General features: G+C 46.6%; 1 pseudogene; it reads right to left on the minus strand.

Moving 5' to 3' along the window:
- Positions 1-2,658: 2,658 nt before the first annotated feature.
- On the minus strand, positions 2,659-17,635 carry LOC134369104 (histone-lysine N-methyltransferase PRDM7-like; annotated as a pseudogene).
- Positions 17,636-18,305: the final 670 nt, after the last annotated feature.

Below are 18,305 nucleotides of genomic sequence, written 5' to 3' on the forward strand. Positions count from 1 at the left end.
TAGAGAGCGCTCGGGTGAATGTGCTTGCAATGTAAACATTTTCAGGGTTTACGAGGGAGGGTGGCACTTTATCTGCAGCCCAGCCTCCCAGGGAGCCTGTGAGTGGGACAGCCGTACTTACAGAAAGCCGGCCTTGTTTAACAGCACAAATCAGCAAATTCACTGTAATTGCAGACACTTGGTAGAGAATGGCCAATAGCATGTCTGACATCAACCGGCATAGTTAAAACTCCCAGGCGCCGTAAGTCTCTGTTACACGGAAAATATCCACCACTATCATTTGAGAGGCATTAATTGCTCTTAGCTCCCCAGGCAGCATTAAGGTCTCACCTTGTGTTCACGGGGCAGCTTCAGGCTGGGGCCACATGTGTGACACAGTCTTTTACAAAAGGGCACCGTGTATGCAGAAGGCCAGCTAGAGGTGCCTGGTATCTCTGATGAGATCTGCAGAACTGATTCTGTTTCACTGTCCCTAGGGAGGTCACTGAGGCCCAAAGATGCCAGCAGACCCCAGGCACCACTTCATGGCCTGACAGGTAGATTCCCGGTCAGGGCCCTACACAGAGCATACGTCTGAGCAGATAGTGGCCGCCTTGGGCAGAGAACACACTAATCTTTGGAGCCCAAGGGACACACCTGGAAGTCCCAAGTGGGGACCACTACTGGATCCATGAGGCCCAAAGTGAGTTTGGCGTCATGGTTGAAATTAGTAGCACGGATACAACTGTCCAGAAGGGCACAGCTGGGCCTGAGCACACTCAGGTGAGGACACCTGGAGTCCCATGCCTGTGTGGTGAATTGGGCGCGGGACCAGGCCAAGGCTGAGGCATGGGCACAATGGTTTCTACCCTGGTTCTCCACATGTCAGATGTTCTATGAGTCCAGCGTCCTTCCCCAATGAACCAGCTGCCCCTGGAGAACAGCAGCATCCCTGCTCCAAGGCTGAAATCCCTTCATCTTGTGGGAGATGTCGCTGGGCAGTGCAGGGAGCATGGAGCTGGAGGCAGAGTTGTGTGGAGGATCCAGTTTCACCATTGACAGCGTGCACCCTGGGACAGCGGCCCCCTGCTACATGCGCACCCAGGGCAGCCCCTCCCTGCTCAGCGGCACAGCCGCGAGGCTGCCAGATAGGGTTAGAAAAGTCCCAGTCTAAGTATGGCTGTGACGCTCAGTGCAGTCAATTATGCACAGTGTCAAGTAGTCGAGAGCACTCACACATCGAGCAAATGTCGCAGCCAGGCCAGACAGACTGTGACAGAGGGAGCAAGAGGCTGCTTCCTGAAGGTTATGTACATCAAGGCACAGCCCTCTGCTCAGGACGCCCCTGGGTCCCTGGGGACCCTGTAAAGTTACAGGGGACATACAAGGGGGGTGCGTGGGCTCCTTGACTCTGGGATCTGATTTTACTCTGTGTGAGCCTGCCAGGGCCACCATAACAATGTCCTACAGCCTGGGCAGCTTAAACGACAGACATGTATCACTCCCAGTCCTGGAGGCTTGAAGTCTGAGATCAAGATGTGGCAGGGCCGGTTCTTCCTGAGGCCTCTGTCCTTGTAGACCCTGTCATCTCCCTGTGTCCTCACATGGTCATCCCTCTATGTGTGTCTGTGTCCTAATCTTCTCTTCTTATAAGGACATCAATCCTATTGGATTAGGGCCCACCCTTGTGACCTCATTTTATCTTAATCACCTCTTTAAAGACCCCATCTCCAAACACAGTTGCATTCTGAGTCACATTCTGGGGTCAGGACTCCAACACATAAGCTTTGGGGAGACTTGGTGTACCCCATGCACCCTTCTTAGGGCTAAGATGTGTGCTAGTCCCTCTCACCTCAAGTCCCATGGGGTGATGTGGTGGCTTGGGGGACACTCCATGTGCAGGGATTGGAGTTCCAGCTGGGAAATCCACTGACACTACTAATCCCATGGTGAGGGGGCCAGTCCCCTCCTGAGTTGAGCAGTTCTGGGGTGTCTTCCATCAGGCTGTGTCACTTTGACCTACTGGGGTGCCCATGTGACCCGCCCAGGAGTGCTTGGCGTCAGGAAGCTAAGGGGAAGCCTGAGGAGGACCTCAGGGCCGTGTGACGTCCCCCGCAACAGACGCTCAGCAAACATGGGGACCCTCAGGAGCTGGGAGTTGGGGTGCCCTAGTCTGACATTTGATCCGGGAAGCCTCATGGGCCTGGGTATGCGATGCTGGGGGTGAGGAGTGTGTTGGGCAGTGACACAGGTGGGGGCTTGATGGGGCTGTGGCTTCAGGTGATGTGAGTGGTGGGATTAGATTCTGGAGGAGGAACCGTCAGGAGCACTAACGTGCAGAGCTGGGGCATGAAGGGGAGTGGGGGGTGGGGGACAGTCCCTATGTCTGGCTCAGAGTGACGCCCCGGGATAGGCACAGCAGACCCCATCTCTGTTGTCTGGACACCCCTTAGCCCCCAGGGGAGGTGGCCACTTGGTGGCTGCATAGATGCACCTGGCACTGGGGAGAGGAGCCCAGGCTGGAGGCGGCAGTGCTTGTGTCATCAGCATAGCGATGACAAGGAAGGGACGAGGGGACGTCTGTCACCAGCAGACCCCGAGGGTGGTCAGGGGCCATCCTGGCTGAGGCCGGTTCTGAGCTACACACGGCAGCGGCCTCGGTGGCTCGAGCCTCTCAGTTCAGACGCGTCGCGCCTCTAAATCCAGCTGCTGTGAAGTTGCCATGGCGCAGGCTGGTGGCTCAGAGGGCTGCTCTGCTGTGCATCGCTGGGGTGGGGGGCAGCAGAAGCGCTCTGCCCTAGGGAGGGTCTAGCGGTGTCAGCACTGCCTCCTGGCTTTGGGACTTTCCGCACGTGCTGCGGTTTCCACGGTTCCCACTCTGCATGGCACTGTGTATCGAGGAGGCCGCCCCCTAACTCCAAGGTGTCCACGGCCTGTTTGGATGACAGAAGCAGGGCAGAAAAGCTGCTGCTTGAGCTATCCAGGGGAGCAGCTGGATCCCAGCCCTCTTCTCAGCCCCTGAGCCCACACCGGTGCTGCCGCAAACGGCCTGTTTATCTGACTCTCCAAAAACTAAATAGCAGGTTTTCACCTGTTCCCAGCTGCAACAGGACTTCAGCAAGGCTTGGGGGGAATCCTGATCTCCAGGGACAGGAGAACTGGGATAGATTCTCTCCCCCTCCTCCATTTCCCAGACACCTGCAGAATAAAAGAGTCATAATTTTTTTTTTTTTTTTTTTTTTCCTGGAGGACCTCTTGGGAGAACTTAGGGGGAAAACATCAGGAAAATCATACTTTCAAAAAATAAATGAAAGAATTAGTTCATGACTCCAGCACCTTAAATATCATGAAGGAACTTCTGGGAACCAGCAGTGAGTGCTTGATGAGGACACGTGATTTCAACCCAGAGAGACGGTGAAACTTCGCAGCAGACTCAGAAATTACTTACAGCACGCCTGCGGCATCGCCAGGGCTAGACTGGGCTCTAGGTGTTTAGGAGTGTAAAGGGCAGTCTGCGCATGAGTTTCCAGGGGCTGCCACAACAGAGGACCACGGGCCGGGCAGCTCGAACAGCTGAAGCTTGAACAGCAAGGTGTCCTCTCTCACCGTTCTGGGGCACAAGCTCAAGATCGAGTGTCAGCAGGACTGGCTCCTTCTGAGGCTGTGGGGAAGAACCTGCCCCATGCTTCTCTCCCAGCTTCCAGCGGCTGCAGCGGCCTTGGCTTGTAGATGGCCGGCTTCCCCCGTGCACGTCTTTCCTATACCCAAACTTCCTCTTTCCGTAAAGACACCAGTCGTATTGGATTATAGGCCCATGATAATGACATCATCTTACCCTGATCGTCTGTAAAGACCCTATCTCCAAACGAGGTCATATTCACAGGTACTGGGGATTATGACTTTTGGGGGAAACACAATTCATGCCATACCAGTCTGCCTTTCAAAGATATACAAGCAATCACAGACATACATAATAATATCAATAGCTAACTTTTACTGAGTACTTACCATGTGCCAGACATGGTGCTAAGCACGTTACACTCATTCAGTAACCCTGCAACAGCTCTGTGAGGTAGTACTATGAGCTGAATTGTGCTCCCCCACCCCAGTTCATAAGTTGAAACCCTAACCGCCAGTAGCTCAGAATGTGACTGTATGTGGTCTCACAGTGATAAAATGAGGTTGTGTGTTAGGGCTGGCCCTAATTAAATGTCCTGTTCTTATAAGAGGGAATTTGAGCACAAAGAAGGGATGCTTGTGCATAGTGAAAAGACCACGCGAGGACACAGGGAGAAGAGGGCCTCACGAGAAACTGGCCCTGCCACACCTCAATCTTGGCCTGCCAGCCTCCAGGACTGTGAGAGGATAGAGCTCTGCTGCTGAAGCCCTGTTCTTGGTATTTTGTTATGGCAGCCCTGACAAACTCGTACAGGCAGGAACATATACTCTCCCTGTTCTTCTGACAAAGAAACTGAGGCACAGAGTGTTACCAACCGGCCAGGCTTGCCCTGCCCTCTCGCATTAAACAAATGACCTCGAAGTCCAAAAGCTGATGCAAGGATTGGAAGGTTTATTCAGATTACACGTATTCAACTAAATTTCTGACCAAGCAAACAAACAAAGAGAAAAGAGGAGCAGTGGGGTCCAGTTCAGCCTAGTCCCAATCTGCGGGGCCAACCTACTCCATTAACAAGAATTGATAAAAGCAGTTCTCCCCTTTGTTTTCAGCATAAAGAAGAAAAGTACCAACTAGATTTAAATCAGAAAAACAAAGCATAGCCAGGAGCCCTCCACGGTGCACCTGTACAGACGTGGATACAATCCAGCAAACAGAAGAGGGCCGGGAAAGTCAGAGAAACGTAAAGAGAATAAAGCATTGACTTGTCAGAACTTAGGCCAGGGACTCCAGGAGAGATCTGCCAGCAGCAGAGACATGGGAGCAAAATAGTCCCAGTGGCCACTTGCCTCTTGCAGCTGGGGTCCTCTCCGATGCCCTTCCAATTTTTGCCAGTGATTAAATTAGGTTCTCGGATTCCAAAGTCATAGAAATGAACAATGTACCCAGCAATAGAGCAAGCAGCGCTTTATTAAAAGAGGAGATGGACTTATGCATGAGGGGGGTAGCAACAGTAAAGCTAGCCCCCCCAGGGGAGCTGCTCAGGGTCTTTTTATAGGAAAGGAGTTAAGGGGTGGCAGGCAGCATCACAGGAGGTGTTCCGTTCTGTTCTTCCTGGTTGTGTCATGGGTGTATGCTCAGTAGGCAGTGCTATTCATCATTGTCACCCCAGGAGGGTCATTGTAGCAGTCACCTTGACACTTTGTGCACAGGTGGGAATTCCTAAAGCGGTCTTAGGTTAAACTGTAACTTTTACAATTATAGTAAACAAGCCTTGGGGAGGGGTTTTGCCACTCAGGAAATATCTGTTTCCTGTCTTATGTCAGTCTGTTTTGTCAGGGCAGCCCATGGGGTAATCATTTGCATGGAGGGGTCTCATGACTGAGGAGTGGAAAAGTAACAAAGTGTCTTCTGCAGGGAAAATGGAGTCAGTTTGGTTCACAGGCTTAGCCTTACTGTTTCAAGAGAGGTTTAGTGACTTGGCTCATGTGGTCAGGACCCGACAGGAATGAGGCCTCTGTCATTAAAGGGTTTGGGACCACCCCACCACTGAAGCCCTGCTCTGTAAACGTGCCCTAGATCCTGGGGCTGCAATTGCCCCCTCTGCTATGATACCTGATACCCAACCTGATGACTGGACCCATTGAGAAGAAGTTGGGGCCTTGGCCAACTGGTTTCCTGACTTCTTTTCCTTTTCTCTTGAGTTCCCACTCGTGTCTGGGCCTGGCTTTCGCCTCTGAGGCTACAGAGATGGGGGTAACGGGAGAGACCATGGGTCGCTGGTGGGGGTGGTCCCCTCCCGACCCATCCCTGTCTCCATCTCCTCCCCTGGTTCTCTCCCTGGGCCCAGGAGGTGATTTAAGTGGGACTTGGTTCCCGTGAGACCCTGCTGAGAGTCTGAGTTCCCGTGGCCTCCTGGACTCTCTCGCCTTCGGAACTGGGGACGAGGTACACAGCCCGTGCTGCAGGTTTGTGTGGGAACAACGTTTATTGGAAAAGGAGGCCAGAAGAACATAGAGGGGAGCCATGCGGGACATGGAGGGGATCTGTACCTGTCCATAGCCCGTGAGCCCTAAAGGAATCCCGGACCCCCCACATTTTCTGCCTCGTCTCTGGTCATGAAAGTGGAGGGTGTGTTTGATCACTTACATCTTTTTCGACACTCCTGGGGAAGGCAAGAGGTCAAAAGACGTTCTCTGAAGCCCCCTCAGTGCTGGGGCGTGGAGGTGTGTGGTGGCCACCTCTCTCTCTGTTGAGATGTGGTTTTATTGCTGGGGCTTCTCCCCTGTGTGTGTCCTCTGGTGTTGGACGAGGTGTGGCTTTTGGCTAAAGCCCCTCCCACACTCCCCGCAAAGGTAGGGCTTCTCCCCTGTGTGTGTCCTCTGGTGTTGGACGAGGTGTGGCTTTTGGCTAAAGCCCTTCCCACACTCCCCGCAAAGGTAGGGCTTCTCCCCTGTGTGTGTCCTCTGGTGTAGGATGAGGCCTGACTTGTTACTGAAGCCTCTCCCACACTCTCCACACTTGACTTTTGCAATTCTTGAGATTCCTAACCCCACAAATAATTTGCCTGTGTCCTCTGGACGCACTTTCTGGCCTGTTCTGGACTCTTCTTGAGAACTCCCCATTAGTCCTTTGGGTGGGCTTTAAAATGTGTTTGAAATTCTCCTCTGCTTTGTCCTTTTATATAAGGGGTTGGACCCTTCTTTGACCTCTTGACCTTCAGCCTTGTCATTCCAGCTGTGTGGATCAGAACGTTGCTGCTCCTGATTCTGACAAACTAGATGGAGATTCCCTGGCTGGAGAAGTTCTCTTGCAGATGTCCCTGGGAAGGTCTGAGAGGAGTGATTGTGTTCCACATGTTGCCTGAGGAATTTCTGACTGGAGAAGGCCAGAGGGCTTGAAGAACATGGGTGGATCTCTGGCTTTTGTTCTGCTGAAAGAGGAAGTTTTTGGTTAGGGGAGGTGTAGACAACACTGTCTGGGACATCTGCTTTGTTGTATGGTAAGGCCTGCTCCCCTAATCATTCCTCATGTGGTAACGCCTGCTGTCTCCCACCGAGTGTTCCTTTACAGTCTTTTTTCATTCCATTTTTTGTTCTCTACAACTTCCACAGAAATCCAGAAAGCCTAGGTCAAGGGCCTTGTCTATGTACCAGCCAAACCAGGGACCTTCAGTAGCATCAGAGGCAGCTTCAGTCTTTATACAGAAGGAACTGCAGTGACTTTGCCACACACACTACAAGTATCTTCTGGGTCATATCATATCGTCTTCTCCCCCTAATCTCTGGGTACTTTTCCTGATAGAGCATCTGCAGCTATTTTATTCTACTGAGAAATAATAACTGACTTTGGATTACGTAGATGGTGATAGATTTTGGATGTGTTGAACCCTCAAAACTCATGTGAAATTCTGATCCCCAATATGGCAGTGTTGGGAGCTGTTTGAGTCATGGGGGGAAGATCCCTCATGAATGAATTAATGTTCTCCCTGGAAGGTGGCAGTAGTGAGTGAGATCTCACTCTATTAGTTTCCACGAGAGCTAGTTGTTTAAAAGACCCTACCACCTCCCCCATCTCTCTTTCTCATGCTTCCTCTTGCCGCTTGTACCTGCCAGCTGCCTGCCACTTTCCACCATGAGTAGAAGCAGCCTGAGGCTCATGCCAGATGCAGCTGTCCCAGTATCATAAGCCAAATAAACCTCTGTTCTTTATAAACTATCCAGTCGCAGGTATTGTGTTATAGCAACACGAAAAGGGGCTGTTATGGATGGACTCATCCTTAGTGACTTTTCTTATGAGGGGAAAGGGATCTATAAAGTCAGGAGCCACTTTGTCTGGAGATGCACAAATGTAGAAGGCAGTGTAGAGTAGTGGTTAAAGAGCACTGAATTTGAGTTTCCCCAGTCAAAGACATTTAATTGAGGACTCTTGTGTACCTGGTTCTCCATCAGGAAGTGGGATTCAGAGTGGTCCAGTCCCCCTTGAGTAAACGACTCTGGTTCCTGCTGCCTAAACTAGATTGTGAATTGCTTCTCTCTCTGTCCACAAATCATAAAATGAAAATATGTCCTTCCTTGGGTGACACGCCAAATATTCCTACTTGAGTTATTTCATTCAGTCTTAGGCCATTTCAAATTTAATAGAAAGTTCTGTTTTAATTGTATCCCTAATCAGACTTTTTACCTCCTGACTTCCACCTTTATCCAACCCACCATCCTCTCTTACCTGGAGTCTAAAGTGGCCTCTGATGGGATTACCCACTGCAGTTTATTTTCTGAAAATTAACCAAAACTCCACAATTGTTTCCATCTTAGGAAAATCCCCAGTTTCTGGGCAGGAATCATGGGCACTACATGTCCAGGCTTCTGTGTATCTCTCTGACCTCTGCTCCCTTCTCTGCTTCCTTCACCTGGGTGGTCTCAGCCATTCCTCAAACACCCTCACTCTCTCCTGCCTCAGGGCTGTTGCACGAGCTGCTCCCTCTGCCTGGAGTCCTTTGCCCACAACTATGCACCTCTCAAATGTTATGTCCTGAGAAGAAACTTCCCTGACCATCCCTTGTCACACCCTCCCTCCCCTCATGATGATCTCTAGGCTCTTTTCTGGATTAGTTTTCTTGAAAGCACGAATCACTGTCTGATATGCACATGCCTGTGCGTGTCTGCGTGTTTCCTTAATTCACGTGTCAGCTGCTCAAGAGCACATATTCTGATCATCCTGTTCTGTGTGTATTTCCTGTTCCTGGAACATCGTCTGGCACAGAGTAGGAATTCACGTGACAACTAATTGAAATAATGAATGAATGAAAAACAATATATGCATGTTATTTAGAAATATGGAAGAAATTAAGAAACAATTAAAAGAGCCAGATGAAACTGCCTTGATAAAAGAGCTGGTAGGTGCTTGAGACTTTTTCTTTGTCTCTAAGCCTGTCAGGACTATATGTTGTTATATATTTTTCATATAAAGAAGTTAAAAAAATAAAATAAGAACAGAAATTTCAAAATATAAATTGTCCCTAAGAGTCAAAGGCAAATGAAATGAATCCTTAATTTCAGAAGCACCTGATTTGAAATTTTTCCATCTTTCGACTGCCTTTTACTCTACTTAAGAGTTGTACCATGAAAATTCCCAAGGAGAATTCTTTCTCTTCTGTTCTATTTAAAGAATAATAGTGGTGCCCACCTCTCCCTGCTGTGAGCTCTTTCTTCCACTTGCTGTCCCGCTTGATACCCAGCTCCTGGCCATATTCATCCCCGTACCAGACCAGCAGTTCACAGCCCGGCCTGATGACCTGGCAAGTTCGATAGAAGATCTGCCCGTGGTATTGAAAGGCCACCAGGTTCTGCTCCTCATCATCCCGGGCACAGTTCACATACCTGGGGTTGAGGCAGACAAAGGGACAGAAAATAACAGGCAGTGAGTCTCCACTACCTGCCAGGGCCGTGTTGGGCTTGTCACCAGATGGTCAAGGCCCCCATGCTGTGACGGGCCATGCCGTTACCCTCCTCCAGGAACCTGCTGTTCATACCTAAGCCTCTTTCTCCAAGTCCTGCTTATGGTGCTCATCCTGCCTGGAATGCTTTCCCCCCCTTTGCCTACTTATCCATTCTTCAAAGCCCAATTACAAACTTACCTCCACCTTGATTGGCCATAAAATACTAACTTCTCACTTCTCTAAACTCTCAATCGATTTCTGCTGATAGCACAGAATTTGGTGTTTGATCAATCATGTACTCCGCTTCTGGATTAGCACACATCATTCTTTACTCAGCCCAAGTCTATCTTCTTTTAAGAGACCTTTCTCTAATCTCCCATAGTTTACCCAGGTGCCATTCACCTGCCTCCCTGGGTTTCCATAGAAACTTAGAGGTCCCTTTGTCCTAGCATGAAAATACAGAATAATAACAGTATGTCCATATTCTTATCTTCTAATAAAATGAGAGTCCCTCATGGAAAGGGGCTGGCCCATGCAGCACAGAGGCCCGTGACCACCCTGCAGCTCACTTCTCAGGCTTCAGGTTTTAATTTCATTGAAGCTGGCAAGATTTCCTGCCCTCACAGTTTAAAGGTCCCTTGTTTTAGGTTGTCTTGGCCTTGTGTACTTCTCCTATAATCAAATGTTTCACATCTCCGCGCAATAGTCCTCCACGAGGGCATGGGTTGTGTGATCTGTTCATGTGATGTACTCCATTTTCTAAACAAGAATATAGTAAGTGCTTAATAAATGCTGATTAGATCAATGAAAGTGCGAATCCAGCATCCCCAATGAATCTAGGCTCCTCAGCGTTTATTCTGGTGCCCCAATTTTGTCTATCATAGAGATTTAGTTTTTTCATAAAAGAAATGGTAATATTTATATTTTATCTCTTTTTTCCTGGATGTTCATTATATGAAAGAACATTGTAAGGAGAACAGAGAGTGTAAAATCCATCGAGGGAGGCATGCTGAGGAGGAAAGAAGCCGAGCTTGAGAGAGATGAGTGTCCCTGCTGGAACCCGAAACCTATTGGCCTTACCTCATCCAGTTGGCCCGAGATTTGTCCTTTCCATCCACATACTCAGAGCAGTTTCTCCCCTTGGTGATCTGAGTTTCAGAAAAATAAGTTAGTCATTTTGGGGTTGAGGGGCAGGTAATAATCAGAATTATTTTATTGTACTGTCATCGATGCATTTTGAGCCTGCATGGATTCAGCCGCCAATGGTGACACATGCTGTGTACTCCTCAGCATCATCTACACATCTGAGTTGATTTGTCCAGTCAGAGCTGAGGCCCCATAGGGAGAATGCACTTTTTCTGTCTCCGTGCCACTTTTCTCCCGCTCACCCTCTGACCTTTAAATAGGAGTTCCAGGTTCATGCAAAGACCACTAAGTACACAGAGCTAACCATGTTGCCAGTATCCATGTTCTAGCATGTAGAAGGTGATGTCCCACCAAAGGCACAGAAGGGATATAGGAAGCCAGAAGATGGGGTAAGGTAGGCCCTTCTCACCATCCAGGAGTAGCCACTGTTGGCTGCCTCTTCATCTTCTGTGATCTGGCCCTCAAAGGGGCCAAACTGCAGACCCAGTGGAAGATCGGATGCCTCATTCCATACTCCAAGCCTGGCCTCAGGGATGCCCGACGGCCCAATTCTCAGCCCAGGGGGCAAAGTGAGGGCTGAGCGGTTGGGATGCCCCTTGTCCACTGCACTGTCCTTTACAAATGTAGGGGGTCCATGAGCCACACAGCTGTCGATGAAGAAGTCCTGGCATTTCTCACAATCTGGAGGCGAGAGCAGCAGGGATTTGGAAAAGTATAGTGCATGTTCCTGGATATAAAGAGCTTCAGAAAGAGCCCAGCAGTTACATAATTTAGCCTCAATCCTGTATCCCAAGCCACCAGAGTAAAGGAATGATTTGGGGTCAAACAACAAGATAAAATTATTCTACCGGGATATAGCCTTCTCCATGAGTGGGCCAAAAGGGTCACTTACACAGGTAGTCATCATCCTGAGGCTCATCGACCTCTTTGTATGACCGACCCTTTCTTTCTCGCAGGCTGTACACCTTCACTTCAATCTCCTTTCTCTCGAGTTCTACATTGGAGAAGAGTAAGTGAGTGAAGTTAGGAGTCTGGAGTGTTTGTTTCTGTTTTTTCAGAAGATGTGAAATCTCTTACCATCAAATTATTATCTATCCTTCTACATACTCTGGCTCCCCACCCCTTCAGTACCTCTTAACTATTATTTCAGAGAGACTAAGACTCCACACTGACTACAGATGCATAAGTCAATTTTAGTTTCTGGATTCCCATGATCAGATTGAACCTCCCAAACTTTCTACTTACAAAACAGTTCATTCATGCATTTATTTATCCACAAAATATTTGTTGAGGGTGCATTACATATTAGGCATGGAACAAAGGCATGGATGTACAATAAGAAAATGTGGTCTCTATTATCACAGTTGTATGTATCAGTTCTTTTATATTTAATTTAATGCTTTTAAAACATATATGAGCTATATGTGTTTATCTTCATTTTACAGATTAGCTTTAAGGAGTGCAGAGAATTTATAATGTCTGCCCAAGGCCCTAATGATTCTGCGTGGATTAAAACAAGCGTGTGACTTCAGAGTTGGTGTTCCCACATGCTATTCAGTACAGTACCTAACTTCTGGTCTCAGCATAGTCCAGCTTAAGTGCAGGCCTATTGAAAGTCTTCGCCACATATCTAGACCATACTCATCAACTTTTCTAAAGGACCTAGAGGGGATAAAGTCCCCAAATTATTTTCTCTTACCCAATTTTTGTCTAGAGTGCCGTCTGGAGGTACTTGCTTCTGCAGGAGGGGACACTCGTTTCTGGGCCTTCTCTGAGTCACTTGTGTTCAGGAAATCTGTTGTTCCGGGCAATTTCTTCAAACTAGATTCATTACTTAACAGTGCCCTGGACATTCCCTTTAATGTGAGAGTCACATATTAAAAACCAACATACATTTATTTAGTTTCTTTGGGCTTGCAACATGTTTTCACATGTAGGAGTTTTGTTCAACAGTCCCTTGAAAAACCTGGAGTGTCTGAATACCAGAGAGAAAGGGAAAGGCCTGATTGGGTAGTGACTCCAGGACTAGAACCCATGTCTTAAGGCTCTTTTCTTTCAACTTTCTCTATATACGTTAGAGTGAGGGAGGGAGAATATTTTGGAATACTAGCAGGAGACTCAACCAGGTCTTTGAAAGAAGGAGGTAGGGGCTTATAGAGAAAAAGAGGGGATCTTCTATGAACTAGTAGACTTTTGATTGAAAGAGAAATGTAGAAAAGCACAGAGGGTACAACACACATCTAGAAAATGAACAGTGAGGTTGGGAAGAGAAGAAACAGTTGGTATAAATGTATGCAGACAACTAAGAAAGTGATGCTAAGAGTTGCAAACTGCCATAACCTGGAAGGAATATTTAACTTTGGAATTGAATGAACTGGTTCCTGTACCAATTCTACTTAAGGAAGGGTGTACTATTAGTTAATTCTACTCAGCTTTCTGATCCACAAATTGGCATGCATTCTCATTCTTAATGGTATAGTGAACATGAAATGCAATAATGTTCACCAAAGTGTTTTGCGAGTTGTTAAATACAGTGCAAACATGAGATTAATAATTTCTCTTATAGTCCTGACATCGATTTACCTCCTCAACCATCTCTACAGTTGAAATCTAATTCAAAGATATTATCTTCAGCATTACTTGACCCTGTTACACGTATTTTAATTTGCAAAACTTGGAATCATTCAGAAAACATTCAGGGGGCCCTCAGGGGCTCTAAGCCTCGCCTGGGACTCCTGAGAAAAATCGGGTATGAACCATGCTCTCAAAGAACTCACAATACAGAAGCAGCAGGCTAAATAAATGATTCGAAACAGCATGACATTTGCCTAATTTGGGCCCAGAGAAAGGAGTAGTTACTTCTTCCTACAGGGAGGAGAGTTTAAAATCAGTACCAGGATGCATTTCTACTGGATAGTGTAAAATACATGAAGTGCTAAGTCATTTTCCTATCTGTTGTTTCTCAGTCAAACCTCAAACTTCTCAGGGCCTGGAGCAACTTTCTCACATCTGAAAGCATCCCTTATGAGAGAGTAGGAACTATCTCCGCCTTCCTCTGGGACCGTGCGCAGTGCAAATTGATTGTATATTTGCAAGTTTCCCTCAGAGTGTCTTAGCGTATCTCTCACTTAGCACAGCAGACAAGAATTAGGTTGAAATAATCAGTCCGATGAATAATGTAAAGGTGTCCGGGTAAGGCAACATGAACTTTACAAAACACGAAAGCTTTAATGAGCTTGTAAGTACTTTAGAGAATGAAGGAGTATTGGATTAGACTGAACCACTACTGACTGTGATCTCAAACATTTCTGTAGCTCAGTTTTTTCATCCACAAAATGGTTATAGTTATAGTTGTAAGGTTTGAGTGAGTTTATTCATGTAAAATGCTTAAAATAAAGTCTGAAATATTGCAAAAATAAAACGAGTGGTAGTGATTATTGTTGCTCTTCTTATTAACTCTTAAAATGATGATGTCAGACATTGTGCTGAAGAGATCAGAAAAGGAAGGCAGCAGTCCTAGGATACTCTGCACATTCTCCTTCCCTTCCATGTGTTTGGATCTTCCATGAGGAAGATTGACTTGTCGATAGGATTTTTCAGTTACTCACCTTCTGGTGTTTACTCTGTCCCACTCTGAAGGCCGCCCGAGGAGGTTTGACTAAAAGGTGATGAGAAACCAGTGTTTTGGTCGGTAAATATTTCCCAGCTCAGAAGATTCTCATTAGGGACAGAGAATTCTGAACTAGAGTGACAATTCCAAGTATTATCCACGGGTGATTTGAAAACGGTTTCTGAAGTAACATTAAGACCTTTGCTTCTATTGGAGGCATTGCTAATTTTCTTAAAATGTTTTTTTTTTTTTTAAAAAGAGAACCCAGTGTCTTGGTGTTAATACCACACTCTCACCAACTGAGGTAAATGGTCACGCACCACAAAGCAAAGAAAACAACACCAAACCTCATCTCTGCTTCTTCTTGTGTTCACAAGGTTTCCATTACATTTATCTTTTAAAAAATGAATTGGCTTAACTTTCATGAAAAAACGCTAAACAAAACCACACAATGGAGGAAAGGACAGTCTCTTCAAGAGACGGTATGGGGAAAACTGGATCGCCATATGCAAAAGAATGGAGATTGACCCTTATCTTACACTACATACAAGAATAACATCAAAATAGATTAAAGGCCTTAATCTAACACCCAAAAGTATAAAACTCCAAGAAGAAGACATGGGAGAAAGACTCAAGAAATCGAATTTGGCCATGATTCCTTGGAAATGACACCAAAAGCATCAGTGACAAAAGCAAAAATAGACAAAGAGACTATGTAAAGCCTGAAAACTTCTGAGCACTGAAAGAAAAAATCAGTGGAGTGAAAAGGCGACCTACAGAATGAGAGAAAATATTTACAAACCATATGTCTGAAAAAGGGTTAATACCTAGAATATCTAAAGAACTCCTACAACTCAACAACAACAAAAAAAACTCAGTTAAAAAATGGGTGCTATGACTGGATTTTGCTCCTCCAAAATTCATATGTTGAAATTCTAATTCCTGGTGTGATAACATTGGGAGATGGAGCTTTGGGGAAGTAATTAGGGTTAGATGAGTTCATGAGGGTGGGGCCCTCATGATGGGAATAGTGCTTTTACAAGAAGAGGAAGAGAGAGATTCCCCCCAAGAGGTGGAAGCAACCTAAATATCCATCAACAAGTGAATAGATATAGAAAATGTGGTATATAAATACAATGGGCTATTATTCAGCCTTAGAACATAAAGAAACCCTGCCAATGCTATGACGTGGACAAACCGAAGACATTTTGATAAGTTAAAGAAGCCAGTCACAATAAGACAAATATGGCATGGTTCACTTATATGAGGTATCTAAAGTAATCAAATTCATAGAAACAAAGTAGAATTGTTGCCAAGAACTGGGGCAGGAGGAAATGGTGTGTTGTTGTTCAACGGGTGTAGCTTTAGTCATGCAAGATGAAAAAGTTCTAGCAGTTTCTTGCACATCAGTGTGTATATAGTTAATAATATCAAACACTCAAAAATTGTTAGGAAGGGTAAGTTGCCGTTGTGTGATTTCTCATAAGAAATCTCAAAAGGAAAAAAAAAAAAATTCTTGTAGAAATCCCACAAGATTTCTCGATAAGAGATGATAAAGTGACTAAGGGGGGGATCAACTGAGTGCAGATAACGATGTATGACAAACCATGGGGTTAGTCATGTCTTCTTCTAAGACCGTTGATCCAATGACTGAACTATTAAGACATTAGGGTTAGAAAGCTTTTTGGTGGATTTACAGTTCAATGAAAGTTTAGTTAATTTCCCGCTGATTAATTAACAATGTCTAGCAAAACCATTCTTTCTTTATGACTTTAAAGAATGGTAAACTTTAAACGTATAGAAAAGTACAGAGAATAATGCTGGAAAACATAAATCCACCACCATGCAGTCCCATTTCAACATTCTGCCACAGCTGCTTGAGATGTTTTTATTTCTACTTTTTATTTCAAAATTCAAAAGTAAAAATAAAACAAACAAAAAAGGTAACTATGACGCAGTGAAGCCTCCTGCCAGCCCTTCCTCCTTCTCTTGTGATAATAACTTCTGAGTTTGGTATTTCTTACTCACATTCAGATTTTTATACATTTAGCACTTATTACTGTATCTGTAAATAAAATATGTAATTATTTTACAGGTTTAAAACCTTTATATGAATAGCCTCTTACTGTATATACTGTATTGCACCTTGCTTGTTTGTTGAACATTTACGTTTTTGAGAGAACATGGTCTCCTTTGTTAACTCCTGAGATAAAGCCGAGACCTCAACCCAGGATGGTTTCAGGAGGTCACCTCTAATTCCTCCTGGCCCCTCACCTTTCTGTCGAGGTGTCCATTCTTCATCAGAATCCTCAGTGTCATCCACATGGTGCTTGGTCTGCCTTTGGTGACACAGGAAAGCTGGTTGAGAGGCTCCGACACCTGGAAAGAAGCCAAATCTTTGTCCTAAAAGGGAAGAGGTGAGAGGAGGAACAAAGGGTGGTGGCAATGGAAAGCACCACAAAGCCAGTGTGGCTCAGCGCGTGCTGGGAGAGTCTTGAAAAAGGTCAAGATGTGAGCTCTGCATGACTAGTGCCGATACTCAGCTGTGCACTGACAAAAAAAAAAAAAAAAAAATGATGAAGAAGAACAAAATTACCCCTCCAGATTTGTCTCCATACAGAAGGGAACTGTGGGCCCATGCAGCTGCCTAAGAGAGAGCCAAAATAACACGGGGACAGAAGACCTGTTTTATATTTCGCAGGCCGGTCTGCAACCAGCACTTGAAGTTACCTAAATTAATCAGCACATTATCGTTCCTTCTCACATTCCTATAGTGAATTTTCTCCAGTTCTCCCATCTCTGCCCATTCTTCCTTGGAGAAGTATATGGAAATGTCTTTGGAAACATCTTTAGCCTAGAGAAAATAACATAGTTCATCAGTGATTTACTGCACACATCACAAGATCGAGTGGGGCCTTTTCTTCTGCCTTGTAATCTTAACAATCAGAACATAGGCTGGGGTCTTGCGGTGGTCTCTATGAAACAAGGATAAAGATGTTCGTTACCTCCCTCCCCAGATTGTGTTCGGTTTGAGAGAACACAGCATTTTCCTAGCTCTCCCCAACACAGAGAGTTTGATTCTAGTCTCCTTTTTGCCCTCATGTCCCAGACAGGACCAATTGTCCCCATTGCATGCACATGCACAGCCAGGGTCACACAGAGTTGCAGGCCACAAGTCTGTGGCCCTCCAGACACCAGCTGCTTGTCACTAGTACCCCCTCTCCATCCTTCGTACAAATCCTGCTTGGAGCTTCGCTCGACTTCCCCCACCTCTCACCATGGGCTTCCGCCCTGTTCTCCCTGCATCTCCCTCAGGGTTCTCCTCTGGGGAGATGTTGGAACTCATGGTGCTGGGACAGGATGGCAGGCCCTGCTCCACCTCCAAGGTAGAGAAGGTCCCGTGAGTCTCCGAGCTGCAAGGCCAAAGCTCCTGTGGAAAGAGAGGTTGTTGAGAGGGGGCCACAGCCCAGACCACTGCCCAGAGCCAGGCTCTGTCTTCTCCACTTGGCCAGGGTGTCCAGACCAGGAAGTTGTGGGGACCCTGCAAGGACTGGAGGGCGTTGGGGAGGTCTGGGGGCTATTGACGGGATGGGGGGGTCTCTGCTGGCCATCACAGACCACCTAATGTAAGCTGTTTTGTTTCAGTTCCCCTGCATCTTGATGCATCTGAGGAAGGGTGGCAAAGGTGACTGAGGGTCAAGGCTAGGCGTCTTCAAGGGGATACCTGAGGTGTGAGGGCTAGGGGAGTCCCATGGAGACCTTGAGGGCCCCTGACTGGTGGGACTCAGGTTACACTGACCAGCGGGGCTCTCCTCCAGCGAGAGGAAATGAACATTTGTCATAGGAAGGCTTCTGGGATCTCCACCAGGAGATTCTGGAAAAGTCTGGGAGTAAAGCAGCCTGGATCTCTAAGGAGCAGCAATCCCTCAGGCTGAGGAGATTGGGGGTCTCCAAGGCCAATGAGATTTGGGATCTCTCAGGCTGAGGTTCTGGGGGTTTCTCAGGTCGAGGGGATT

Source organism: Cynocephalus volans, unplaced genomic scaffold (assembly GCF_027409185.1).
Source record: "Cynocephalus volans isolate mCynVol1 unplaced genomic scaffold, mCynVol1.pri scaffold_35, whole genome shotgun sequence".
Classification (NCBI taxonomy): Eukaryota; Metazoa; Chordata; class Mammalia; order Dermoptera; family Cynocephalidae; genus Cynocephalus; species Cynocephalus volans.